Source organism: Trachurus japonicus, chromosome 18, assembly GCF_045865225.1.
Source record: "Trachurus japonicus isolate A0001 chromosome 18, Traja_1.0".
Classification (NCBI taxonomy): Eukaryota; Metazoa; Chordata; class Actinopteri; order Carangiformes; family Carangidae; genus Trachurus; species Trachurus japonicus.
Genome location: NC_140924.1, coordinates 10,543,181 through 10,556,216, shown reverse-complemented (window position 1 = coordinate 10,556,216; position 13,036 = coordinate 10,543,181). Strand labels below are relative to the sequence as shown.

Sequence of the window (13,036 nt, the reverse complement as noted above, 5' to 3'; positions counted from 1 at the left end):
CAGCAGTGTGTGTGAGGCTGCAGTTATTGAACTGTAACAGCTCATCACAACACAGTGAAAATTAATTTCATGTGTAAAATATTTTGTTAAAGTTTATGATTTTGATATGTAAGAAATGGATTGTTCATGAAATTAATGCTACAAATAAATAACTCCAGTAAGTGAATCTGCAGATGTGTTGGTTGAGCTGAACTGTAACAGCTCATTCCAACACAACACAAATTTTCATTGTTTTTTTTATCAAAGTGTAGCAGATTCTGTAAAAAAAAAAATCTCTTTCTGGTATAGTTGTATTTGGTGGAAACATCTTTTGTTTTTTGTTTGTAAAGCAATACTTAATGGTTGGGTTTGGAGTTTTGTGTCCAAAAATAAACGTTAGACTTAAACAAATGAAATCTTCGTCTTCATCATCACCTGTGGGCTTCTAGTCCTGTGTGGTGGTGGCTGTGTCTGCAGCGCCCCCTCCCCTTGCCTGTATTTTGGTCTTTTGCTTTGTTTTGTTATGCACGTGGATGTTTCTGGGTGGAGAGCGAGAGAGTCTGTGTTTTCTCTCTCTCCAGCCAATGACGGAGCTCAGGTGAAGCTACGTGCAGCAGAGTAGGAGAGCTGCTAGCCGCACTAGCTGTCTCTGATGCTGCTCTCTCTCTCTCTCTCAGCAGCAGCAGTCAGGACCGCAAAGAAAAAGAAATACAGTCTGAGTGAAGCGTTGGAGCCGCGGACCAATTCCCGACCGTCACCGACAAAGCCTCAGGGGGTGGGGTGGTGTTATATGCTCTTATTATATGTTACAAATAAGGTCCAGATTGTAAAAAACAGCAATTATCCTTTAAGAACTTTCATCTTTGGTTGAGTGTGGCGGCGCCTGCCAACGGAGGAAACTTTTTTACCAAAGGTAAAGTGAACAGAGCTCAGTCTGAGTCTGATTATTGAGAGAATAACATTAATGCTATCAATGTTATTAATGTTATTTATGTTAATGTGGAGAATGTTTCTTCTAACCGGCTCCATGTTGGTCTTCAGTCTGATCAGTTCTGTGTCTTCACTTTCTGGTAAGTTGTTCTTGATCATTTATTAAGGGTGAAATGGTTAGATTTTGTACAGGAGCGGGGCACATCCTAACACGGACATTTCAAGAGGTTACATGGGGTCCCTCTCAAAATGCCTCTGGCCAGTTATTCATACAACTAATGGAAGTAGTGAATAGTGTGGTAGTAGTGTAATGAATTCCTATACTTTTCTTTCCTTCGATTAGGCCTACTGCTTGTCGTCCCTCGACGTCCCTCTGACCTGTGATGTTCCTACAAACGTCTCATCTGATGCTGTGCAGTGGAACAAAGACGACCTTGAAGATCCGTCGGTCAGGGAGCATGTGGAGCGTCACCTGAGCAACAACACCCTCTCTCTGATGATCAACAGCGTGAATCCAACGTCTTGGTGCAGCTACTTCCTGGTTGTTGATGTGATGATTGAACCACAGACTCTGCTCTGATGTTCACTGATCACAGACCTGACAGCTGATCCCTGATCTCTGATCATCTGCTTCTGCTCCACAGGAGTTGAGAAGGAGACAGGAGGACCTGGTGAAGGAAACACCATAGAACTGCAGGAATTGAAAGTCTTATTGCTTCTGCTTTTGCTGCTGGTTTTGTTTATTGGTTTTATTAAAAAAAAATGTAAGGGACAGGCAGAGCAGAAGTCAAACCAACCTCCTGCTGACGATGTAAATGAAACTCTGTGTCAGTCAACATACACGAGTCAGAATGAAGGGGAGGTCTGGGTCCTGCCTTCTTCAGTCTCTGGTGAAGAGAGCGACTAAAAACCACCTCAAACATCTGAGCTGTGGCTCCAGGTGTTTCTATTATTTTGTCCACTCCATGTATCCCAGTGGAAGTAGGCTCAGTAACAGAAACACCTCTCTGTACTGTATTATAAATCCACATATCAGTGGTTTCTATGTAGCTCTCACCTGAGAACCAGCTGTAGTACCAGTAGTAGTAGTTTGTTTATTCGATCTTGTGCACAAATTGTTTACAGTCGAGCATCAATCACAATCAGTCAACCTTATATAATACAATCCTTAGTTCGACTAGTTCAAAAATAGATCGAAAAAGTGTAGGCTGAAGTCATCCAGCTTATAAATGCCTACCCTTTAATTCAATTCAGTAACTGAAAGAAGCAAGTATCCAATAATTAACAAATGAAGCCAAAAAAGTAAATTATCCTTTTTATCCTTAATAAGGAGCTTGTTTTTAGACACTTTTTCCTTCCTTTCAAGCATATTTTCACTTGAAATATGTAGAGAAATCTGATAGTGGAGCAAGTTTTTCTTTCTCATTACAAGCACAAAAAAACTTGTTTTCACTGGCAGATTTTTCTGCAGATTTCAAGTGACAATTTGTTTGAAACAAGTAAAAATTATCTAAAAACAAGTTAATCTTTAGGTGATGAGTCTTATTTAAATGGAAAGAGATTAGTTTAGACTAGAAATGAGACATTATGACAAGAAATAAGACAAATATTCTTGGAAAGATTTTGAGTTTTGCTTAAGTCAAATTGAAAACAGCAGTCAGTGTGGCAGTGGCTCTGACGCAATTTATGCATGGTGAGTCCATCTCCTTTGTTAATGTTACAGTGCAGTAAGTAATGAGTTGTGTATAGTTGTAATGAAAATCAATTATGAATGAAAGGTGGCCTAACCTGCTTGTTTAAAATGTCAAGATGCCAAAAATAAAGCGACTGATCTGACTTGATGTAAAGCCACTCGATGGTAGTGATGTGTCGGTCACGAACGATCCGGCTCTAAGAGCCGGCTCTTTGAAGTGAACGACGGGAGCCGGCTCCTCATTGGGAGCCGTTTTAGTTTTTTTTCTCCTCTGCTTGTTGTAGTGAAAGCCACAGATCGACGGGGGAAGGGGGTAAAAACGAAACTAATCAACCAGCGCATCCAGCACAAGTCTGTGGCAGCACCTCTCTCTCTAGCTGGTGCGGGCACTCACGCAGGCACATGGACAGGTAGGGTAGTGACAGTAATAAACAAATGCGCTAAATCGCGCTAATGCGTTCAAATTGCTATCTTCCCCCAAGGGGGCAGTTGTCGGTCTGAGAAGTGAAGCTCACTTCCGCGTTCAAAAAACTGCAATCCCCTCGGCTTCCTCTCGGGGCTGGCTCTAAGGGAGCAACTCCAATTGAGCCCCATGTTAAAATCGCCGACTTTACAGCTTAAAAAACATATTTACAGCCTGGTACATTTTATTTTTTTGGTCTCAACCGATAGTTTCTACCCCCACACACACTCTGAGGGGGGTGAATTTCTTTAAACTCTACCGTTTTACTGTTATTAGGTTTAAAATTCTCGCCAATTAGGGCGCGAAAACGTTGAGTGACAGGTCCGGAGACCGCTGCTTCGAGGCCAGTGGGCGGGTTCTCGGCCGGCCAACGGCCGCACCGCTCCAAATATGGCAAGTAGAATCCAACATGGCGCGGTTCAAACCCCCGTAGAAGCGGCACACAACAGACTCACCAAAACCAATGGGTGACGTCACGGACGCTACGTCCATTCTTTTTACAGTCTATGTCTTCCCCCCATCTGACAGTCTGACCGTCCGACGGAGGAGGGGGGGCATTTGGGCATTTAAATAAGCAGTAAGCAGTTCAAAGGCAGAGTGTAGATTGTGCAAGGTGAAAATCTCATATGGAGCAGGCTCCATAAACACATGCACAGGCACATCACAGCATTGACAATTTTGATTGATTATTTTGATTTTGATTTTCATCCATAAGTGCAAAAGAAACGTTAGTCTGGAGCCCTGGACTTTGTTTTTTATAGGCCTACTTTATCATTTATTTTTGTAACACTCTATTCAAGGTTGAGTGTGTTCAGTAAATAAAGGCATAAATGAAAATATTTGATATAATGTTTGTTTTTTTTACATTAGTAATTAATTTTACACATAGTCTTGCATTATTTTGGTAATAAGCAACTTAAAATCTGAAGAGCCACTTGGGAGCCGAAAGAGCCGGCTCTTTTTAGTGAGCCGAGCCGAAAGAACTGGCTCTCCAAAAAGAGCCGGAATTCCCATCACTACTCGATGGACAGTTGATTTTTCTCCCTCTAAAACACAGCTCTGACCGGAAGTGACGGTCTGGTGGGCGTCCCTTCGGTTGCCGACGTGACGTGCCCAAACGGGAAGAGAGTCGAGCAGCGGGAAACAAACAGCTCGGGTCTGGAACAACAAAGACTTTGAGTAAAATGTCTGAGGTGGAGTTTCTGAGAGGATTTGTTACCGAGAGACTCGCCGCCGCCTCCCAGGAAATCTTAGCGGCCGTGGACAGAGTCGTAGCCGGGTACGAGGCGGAGGCTTCGGGCTTCAGACAGGAGATCGAGCGGCAGAGGAACCTGCTGGATGTTCTCCTGCAGCCTCGAGTCGTCCTCAACAAAACCGGTTGGTGATTCAGTTTTAGATCATTTCACATCAAAGTTGTGGTTTGTAGAGAAAGAGGACACGTGGTAGCCTACTACATTTATCTTGGTAAAATGAGCCGCTGTTTGATTTCCGTTGCGCCCGATCTAGAGTAAATAACCAGTCCTTCCAGGAATTCGCGATGTTGCGATCTTGCAATTTTGTACAATCACCGCAACTTTTCCGCAAATTGGACCAATTGTCGGTGCTTTCCGCGAGTTACACAGCAGAGAGTGCGAGTCTGGACGGAGCGGTGGTTGAAAGTGAGTCCACGGAGGAACAGCGTGGCTGGGCTGACGGCAAGAAACTTGATACAACGTGCACAAAGTGATAAGTAAAGGAACACAAGCTGAGTTGAACGTGTTGAGTGTGTGAGTTGTCCTGGTTGACCACCCGAGGCTGTGTCAACCGCGCAGCACTCGCCGAGGGGGAATCCAGTGAGTGCGCCACTGCAGGGCCGGAGCGGAGCAGCCGGCGGCCAGGTGCCCCTTCCCCCATCCTAAGGCCCTGGCCCTTGACTTGAGTAGCCACCCACCCCTTTTTATTCAAAGACTGGACTGTTTTAATGGCATTTTAAAACAGTTCTTTTACCACGATTTTTAAACAGACATTTTAATTAAAAGTAAAACAACTTTCAACTCTATGTAATTTTCCAGTGCCTTTCTTAACTCTTTGAGTGCCAGACATTTTAGAAAATGGTCAGTGCCATGTGCCAGCGTTTCGGGGCATTTTGAGTAATATTTTAAGACCAAGAGAATATTTTGTATTATGACTCTGAAAACACAAAATAGCTCAAAGGAAAGAGGAGACTCTCTATTTAACTAGGGGAAAAACCATTTGTTTGTACCTTGTTCCATTCTTAATTTATCTTAAGTTGAATAGAGCCTGGTTGCACCAAAAAGACCACTTTTTTTCTAGAAAGCTGAGAAAAATGCATTTTTGTGAAAGAGAGTCTCTCAAGAAAAACAGTGATTTATCCGTTTTAATATTGGCTTCAAAAACATGTAAGACGTCTGAAAATTTCATTTCACATGTTTTTTCATTGTACAAAAAAAAAAAAAAACTAAAATACAACAAGTTACTCTGCAGAGTGATGCCTGCTCTCCTACTCCTCCTGCAGTTGCTGCCCCCTCACCCTCTCCTCTCCCCCTCACCTCACCCCCTCTCTGCCCCTCCCCTCTCCTACTTCTCCTCCTGCTGCATCGTCTCTGAAGTAGGGAGGGAGACGTCATGGCGTCTTCAGCCTCTCTGCTGGACGCGGCCGCGGCAGCGACGCACCGCGCTGATCTCTCGGTTCGTCGTCACGTCGGTTAGACAGCAACTGGTGAAACTGACTCCGCGATCCGCTTTCGCTTCGGCATTTCGGTGCTGATCATCTAGATGAGTTTACCTTTCCTGCCTCCTCTGATCACTTCATGCTGGAGCTATGCTAATAGCATCTGTGGCTAAGCTTTCCTCCAGCTCCACGTTACACTTGTTCCAGGCTCTGCCCGTCGTTTTCCTCTAGAAATAGAAACTTTTTCCAACTTTGTTATCTCTGTACCGATCGCACTCGTCTTCTTCTTCCTCTTCACTTCTTGCTCTGATCTACAGTCTTCTTCGTTCTACACATCCCAGAAGCCCCAAAATTACTCACAGTGTGCGCAACAGCGTCTCCATTTACCAGCCGCAGAAAAGTGCATTTGACGTATATATACGTCAATGGCACTCAAGCGTTGGATTTTGATTGACGTATATATACGTCAATGGCACTCAATGAGTTAACAAGTGGAAAATTGCTGGTATAACAGGACCTCATATTATTTTGTGACATTTCAAAATTTTCAATTTTCCTTTGATTTTTAATTATTCAGAACAAAACTGCAACTTCTTTTTTGCAACTTTCGCTGTCTCCCGCAATTTAATCGCAACATAAGCACTTAAAACATCGCAACATGCACCGCAATTTTTTCAAAATGTGGCAGCAAAATCAGACATTTTAGGCCGCAACAATCACAAAAAAAGCCTGCGAAATCCTGGAGGGACTGAATAACGGTAGGCTCAGTCCTTGAGCAAAGTGAAGGTCCTGAAAGATACATAAAGTCTATGTGATTTTGCTGATATTTGTTATTTACGAAAATTGAGCGTTTTCCTCGTGTTTAATCAGGTGCAAGTTTTATTTTACTGATTGTTTCTCAGACGAATCGTCTGATAATTACTTCATATGTTAGTTCATCATTGTCTTTGCAAATTCTCCCTGTTAAACTGCCTGTGTATAGTAGCTATATAGTATAATATAGTAGCCTATAATGGGAATGAATGACTCAGTGAAACGTCTGGTTAGAGGAAAACATGCAACTTTGACATTCTCTGACTTGGCATTTGAACACATTCATTTACAAATTCAGGGATATCTATCTGTGTCAAATTGGTGCAAGCCTTTTACCACAAACTTAGTCACTGCTAACTAACGGTATGGCTTAAAGCAGAAGTAAGTGATATATTTGTGTTAATATAGCCTAAGTCTTAAAGCAGATAACAGCGGCACGGCCGTTTCGGCTAATGCTGTGTTCAAGGCAGGCTTTTGAAACCGTAAGTTACAGCTTCAAGTCACAACTACGACTTGGTAGCGTTCCAGGTAACCCGTAGCTCGTGTTTTTACCGTCCTGTTGTCTGTGAAAGTTCCCTATAACGGCCACTCGTAACTTCCGACCCGTGAACTCGTACCAGATCGAACTGGTATGACTTCACAGGAAGGAAAAACACAAAGTACGAGTTTCCTTGAACGCACCATGAGTTAGCAGCCCCCGCCCTTGTCAGGCATCAATTGGTCCTCGTGCTACGTCACCACATTCACGCGCATCCCTTGGCTGCACACACAGCCCTTCATGCCGTTCTCTCCCCTCATTGGATAACACTTGTATCCCACAAGGAAAATTTTCTCCTCGGGTTACAGCAGAGCAGAGTGACGGAGAGACTCGTGTTTAGGCTGAAATACTTCATGTAAGTGATTGCTGACGGAAAATAGGACTATTTAGGACTTATATTAACAAAAACATTCCACTGATATCTGCTTTAAATAGTTATATCTTCCGACAGCAATCACTTACATAGAGTGTTTGGACCGAAACACGGGTCTGTCAGTCACTCTGCTCTGCTCTGAGCCGAAGAGAAAACATTTATCGTATCCTACAGTTTTTATCCAATGAGGAGAGAGAACGGCATGCAGGGCTGTGTGTGCAGCCAAGGAACGCCGTGAATGTGGTGACGTAGCGACGAGGACTGTTATGGTGCGTTCAAGGAAACTCGTATTTTTCCGACCGTGAAGTGGTACCAGTTCGATCTGGTACGAGTTCACCGGTCGGAAGTTACGAGTGGCCGTTATAGTGACTTTCACCGGTAAAACAGGTCGGAAAAACACGAGTGGGTTGCCTGAAACGCTACAAAGTCGTAAGTTGTGACTTGAAGCTGTAATTTACGATTTCAAAAGCCTGCCTGGAACGCAGCATTAGCGAAAACGACCGGACCACTTACTTCTGCTTTAACGACAAGTTCTACAAAAGAGTAACAATTATATTGTAGTAGTCACAAGGGCCAGTGCTGCAACATGGGTTGTGGTGTACGCGGAAAATATGATATCCAAACAAATGTTAATTTTCAACAAAAACCTGGTTTATTTGACCAGAAAAGCGAGCGAATAAAGAATAAAGAAAATTCCTCTGTGCCTCTCATGCTCCGGTAAAAACCCATTTGCCCACCCAGGTGCATGCTGCCTGGTCCCTTACTGTAAGCCTGGTGCCCCTAACATGCCAAAATGAAACAAAAACACAAATAATACACAATAAAACACCTATATTAAAAAATAATAATAAACAGAATACTAACAGAAATCTAATCATAATGAAATAAAATAATTTGATTCAGAATAATCAAATCTAAATATTAACTAAAATAAATATTGTTTTATATATAATACCAAATTAGTTTTAGGATCTTGTTGCTTGGTAGTAGGCTGTTCCCTCTGACCAGGCACAAACTTACTGTCAGATATTAAAGTACAGATTTCCTAAAGAAACAAACCAGTGCAACGCTTGGATTGCAGCACTCTGACGGGAAAACTGGACACGGACGGCAAACTGTATAGAGCCTGCAGTTTCCATTTCGTTACCAGAAAGTAAAAAACACTGCTAATAATGTAACTGCATAATTCAGTAATAACTTATGACGCGCCGCATCAGGGCCGAGCTGCCTGCTTTAGACTGTGCTAGCCTGCACTAACGTTAGCATAACAACCGTTAACTGACAAGACAGCTATTACTGAGCATTGCACACAAGCTTTGTCTCTATTATCTAATTAACGGTGACCAGGCTTCTTATATTTCCAGGATTGTCATTTTTACAAGTTAACACTGTTGCTAACTGGCGCTAGCTAATGATGAGATACCCGGAGGTAGTAAATGAGCTAACCGGACTGAAAATCCAGCTGTTCAAAAATAATTGGTGCAAGCTAGCGATAGTGTTAACTTGACAATCCCTGACAGACCTGAAGATCTGGTCACCGTGTTATTATTTTTCAGACTCAAGAAGTACTGGCTAGTCATTTCGTATCGTACATCCACGGGCTAGCTAACTAGCGCTGTCACTGTAACCGGATGTTTTAACCGTTGAAACGGTCTATAGCCTGTTTTATACAAACATCAGCACAGTGGTGATTAATCTGTCCATGAGGAGGTAGTAGAAGTATAAGTTGTTACCTTGATGAAATTTTACTTGAGTAAAAGTAAAAGTACTAATGTAAAAATCCACTCAAGTAAAAGTAAAAAGTAGTTCCGAGACTTCCGGCCAATCAGAGGCTCATAGCAGGAGCAAAATTTCTTCAGCTCAGACTAGTGTCCACTATAGACTGTAAAAAGAATGGACGTGGCACCCGTGACGTCACCCATTGGTTTGGGGGAGTCTGTTTTGTGCCGCTACTACGGGGGTTTGAACTGCGCCATGTTGGATTTTACTTGCCATATTTGGAGAGGTGCGGCCGTTAGCCGGCCGAGAACCCGCCCACTGGCCTCGAAGCAGTGGTCTCCGGACCTGCCACTCAACGTTTCCGCGCCCTAATTGGCGAGAATTTTAAACCTAATAACAGTAAAACGGTAGAGTTTAAAGAAATTCACCCCCCTCAGAGTGTGTGGGGGTAGAAACTATCGGTTGAGACCAAAAAAATAAAATGTACCAGGCTGTAAAATATGTTTTTTAAGCTGTAAAGTCGGCGATTTTAACATGGGGCTCAATTGGAGTTGCTCCCTTCTGGAGCCAGCCCCGAGAGGAAGCCGAGGGGATTGCAGTTTTTTGAACGCGGAAGTGAGATTCACTTCTCAGACCGACAACTGCCCCCTTGGTGTCCACTGAGAAGATCATTGGGGTTCATAGAGACACCAGTTATATGAGTGACAGTTTGAAGACACTGTTGTTCATGATGTGTTTCATTGTTTCTGCAGGTGATCAGCACCTGTTGAAGATTGAAGCAGAGGATCTTCCTGAGTTGACCTCTAGTCTGGATCAGGAGAACCCAGAGAGTCTACATATTAAAGAAGAAAAGGAGGAACGATCGACCACTTTTGAGTTTCCCCTCACTACTGTTCATGTGAAGAGTGAGGATGAGGAGGAGAAACCTCAGTCCCTACAACCTCATCAAAGACAAACTGAGGCTGAGCCTCCATCCAGCAACTCAGCTGAACAGATAGAGGCCGATGGAGACGACTGTGGAGGATCTGAACCAGCCAGGAACTCAGATCAACCTGAAGATCTTCAACCAGATCCAGATGATGAGGTCTCAGAGTCGCCCTGTGAGACTGAATACAGTGATGATGACTGGAGAGAAACCAGAGAACCTGAGTCAGGTTTGAACAGTGAAGCTGTTCATGTAAGTGATGAAGAATGTGACACTGGTAAGAAGTCTCACCGCTGCTCAGAGTGTGGGAAAACTTTTAATGCACCCTCGAGGTTGAAGATGCACGTGAGACTCCATACAGGAGAGAAACCATTTGACTGTGCTACCTGTGGTAAACAATTTAGTGGAAGAGGTCATCTTCATAGACATATGAGGATCCATACAGGAGAGAAACCATTTGACTGTGCTACCTGTGGTAAGACATTTAGTCAAAGAGGTACTCTTAAACTCCACATGAGGATCCATACAGGAGAGAAACCATTTGACTGTGCTACCTGTGGGAAACAATTTAGTGAAAGAGGTCATCTTCATAGACATATGAGGATCCATACAGGAGAGAAACCATTTGACTGTGCTACCTGTGGTAAAACATTTAGTCAAATAAGTAATCTTAAACTCCACATGAGGATCCATACAGGAGAGAAACCATTTGAATGTCCTACCTGTGGGAAACATTTTAGACACTCAAGGACTTTTAAGGTGCACTTGAGACTCCACACACAGGAGAAGTCAAGTTAAAGATACTTTATTAATCCTTTGCAGGAAATGACAATGTTACCAGCAGCAGACGACAACACAAGGCCACACACACACACACACACACACATCATCCACAAAAATACACAGTAACAACAACATTGCACAACCCCTGCGGTAACAGGCAGCCGCACAGAGAAACCATTTAGTTGAGCTATTTGTGGGAAAGGATTTACCCGGAAGACAAAACTTTTGGTTCACACAAAAGTCCATTCAAAAGTGAAGCCATTTGTAGCAGTGTTTGTGGGAAAACATTTATGGAGCTGGAGAATTTGGCGACACACATGAAATCCCATAAAGGAGGGAAACTTCAGTTGTTGTCTTGAGCAGCACATGAAAGTCCATACAGAAGTGAAACCATTTTCTTGTAGTGTGTGTGGAGTACATGTAAGGCAGTAGGTAGAGTTAAGACACCTTCAATCATTTAGTTGCAGTTTTGTGATGAGACATTTTGTCAACAGGAAGATCTTTACGTGTTCACAAGAATCCATGAAGGAGAGTAAACGTACAGTTGAAGTTTTTGTGGCCGTCAATTCTCTGATGTTTCAGGCAAGAAGAGACGTGTGAGTGTAAACTCAGGACTGTTACTGAAGGCAGCAGCAGTGTGTGAGGCTGCAGTTATTGAACTGTAACGGCTCATCACAACACAGTGAAAATTAATTTCATGTGTAAAATGTTTTGTTAAAGTTTATGATTTTGATATGTAAGAAATGGATTGTTCATGAAATTAATGCTACAAATAAATAACTTCAGTAAGTGAGTCTGCAGATGTGTTGGTTGAGCTGAACTGTAACAGCTCATTCCAACACAACACAAATTTTCATTGTTTTTTTTATCAAAGTGTAGCAGATTCTGTAAAAAAAAAAAAAATCTCTTTCTGGTATAGTTGTATTTGGTGGAAACATCTTTTGTTTTTTGTTTGTAAAGCAATACTTAATGATTGGGTTTGGAGTTTTGTGTCCAAAAATAAACGTTAGACTTAAACAAATGAAATCTTCGTCTTCATCATCACCTGTGGGCTTCTAGTCCTGTGTGGTGGTGGCTGTGTCTGCAGCGCCCCCTCCCCCTGCCTGTATTTTGGTCTTTTGCTTTGTTTTGTTATGCACGTGGATGTTTCTGGGTGGAGAGCGAGAGAGTCTGTGTTTTCTCTCTCTCCAGCCAATGACGGAGCTCAGGTGAAGCTACGTGCAGCAGAGTAGGAGAGCTGCTAGCCGCACTAGCTGTCTCTGATGCTGCTCTCTCTCTCTCTCAGCACAGCAGTCTGTACCGCAAAGAAAAATAAATACAGTCTGAGTGAAGCGCTGGAGCCGTGGACCGATTCCCGACCGTCACCGACAAAGCCTCAGGGGGTGTGGCGGTGTTATATGCTCGTATTATATGCTAGAAATAAGGTCCAGATTGTAAAAAACAGCAATTATCCTTTAAGAACTTTCATCTTTGGTTGAGTGTGGCGGCGCCTGCCAACGGAGGAAACTTTTTACCAAAGGTAAAGTGAACAGAGCTCAGTCTGAGTCTGATTACTGAGAGAATGACGTTAATGCTATGAATGTTATTAATGTTATTTATGTTTGTGTGGAGGATGTTTCTTCTAACCGGCTCCATGTTGGTCTTCAGTCTGATCAGTTCTGTGTCTTCACTTTCTGGTAAGTTGTTCTTGATCATTTATTAAGTGTGAAATGGTTAGATTTTGTACAGGAGCGGGGCACATCCTAACACAGACATTTCAAGAGGTTACACGGGGTCCCTCTCAAATGCCTCTGGCCAGTTATTCATACAACTAATGGAAGTAGTGAATAGTGTAGTAGTAGTGTAGTGAATTCCTATACTTTTCTTTCCTTCGATTAGGCCTACTGCTTGTCGTCCCTCGACGTCCCTCTGACCTGTGATGTTCCTACAAACGTCTCATCTGATGCTGTGCAGTGGAACAAAGACAGGGGTGGACTGGGACAAAAATTTGGCCCTGGACTTTTTGGTCCAGACCGGCCCACTATCAGCGCACAGATATTTTGCCAACTAGCACCGTTGATGTACAAACACACAAGCTCTTAATAACACCACTACTAAACGATATACAATATACAACAAAGTAGAGTAATAGTGTGGAATAAGTTAAGTT

At 42.9% G+C, this 13,036-nt stretch overlaps 1 pseudogene; it reads left to right on the top strand.

Moving 5' to 3' along the window:
• Positions 1-4,241: 4,241 nt before the first annotated feature.
• LOC146968717 (uncharacterized) lies at positions 4,242-11,487 on the top strand (annotated as a pseudogene).
• Positions 11,488-13,036: the final 1,549 nt, after the last annotated feature.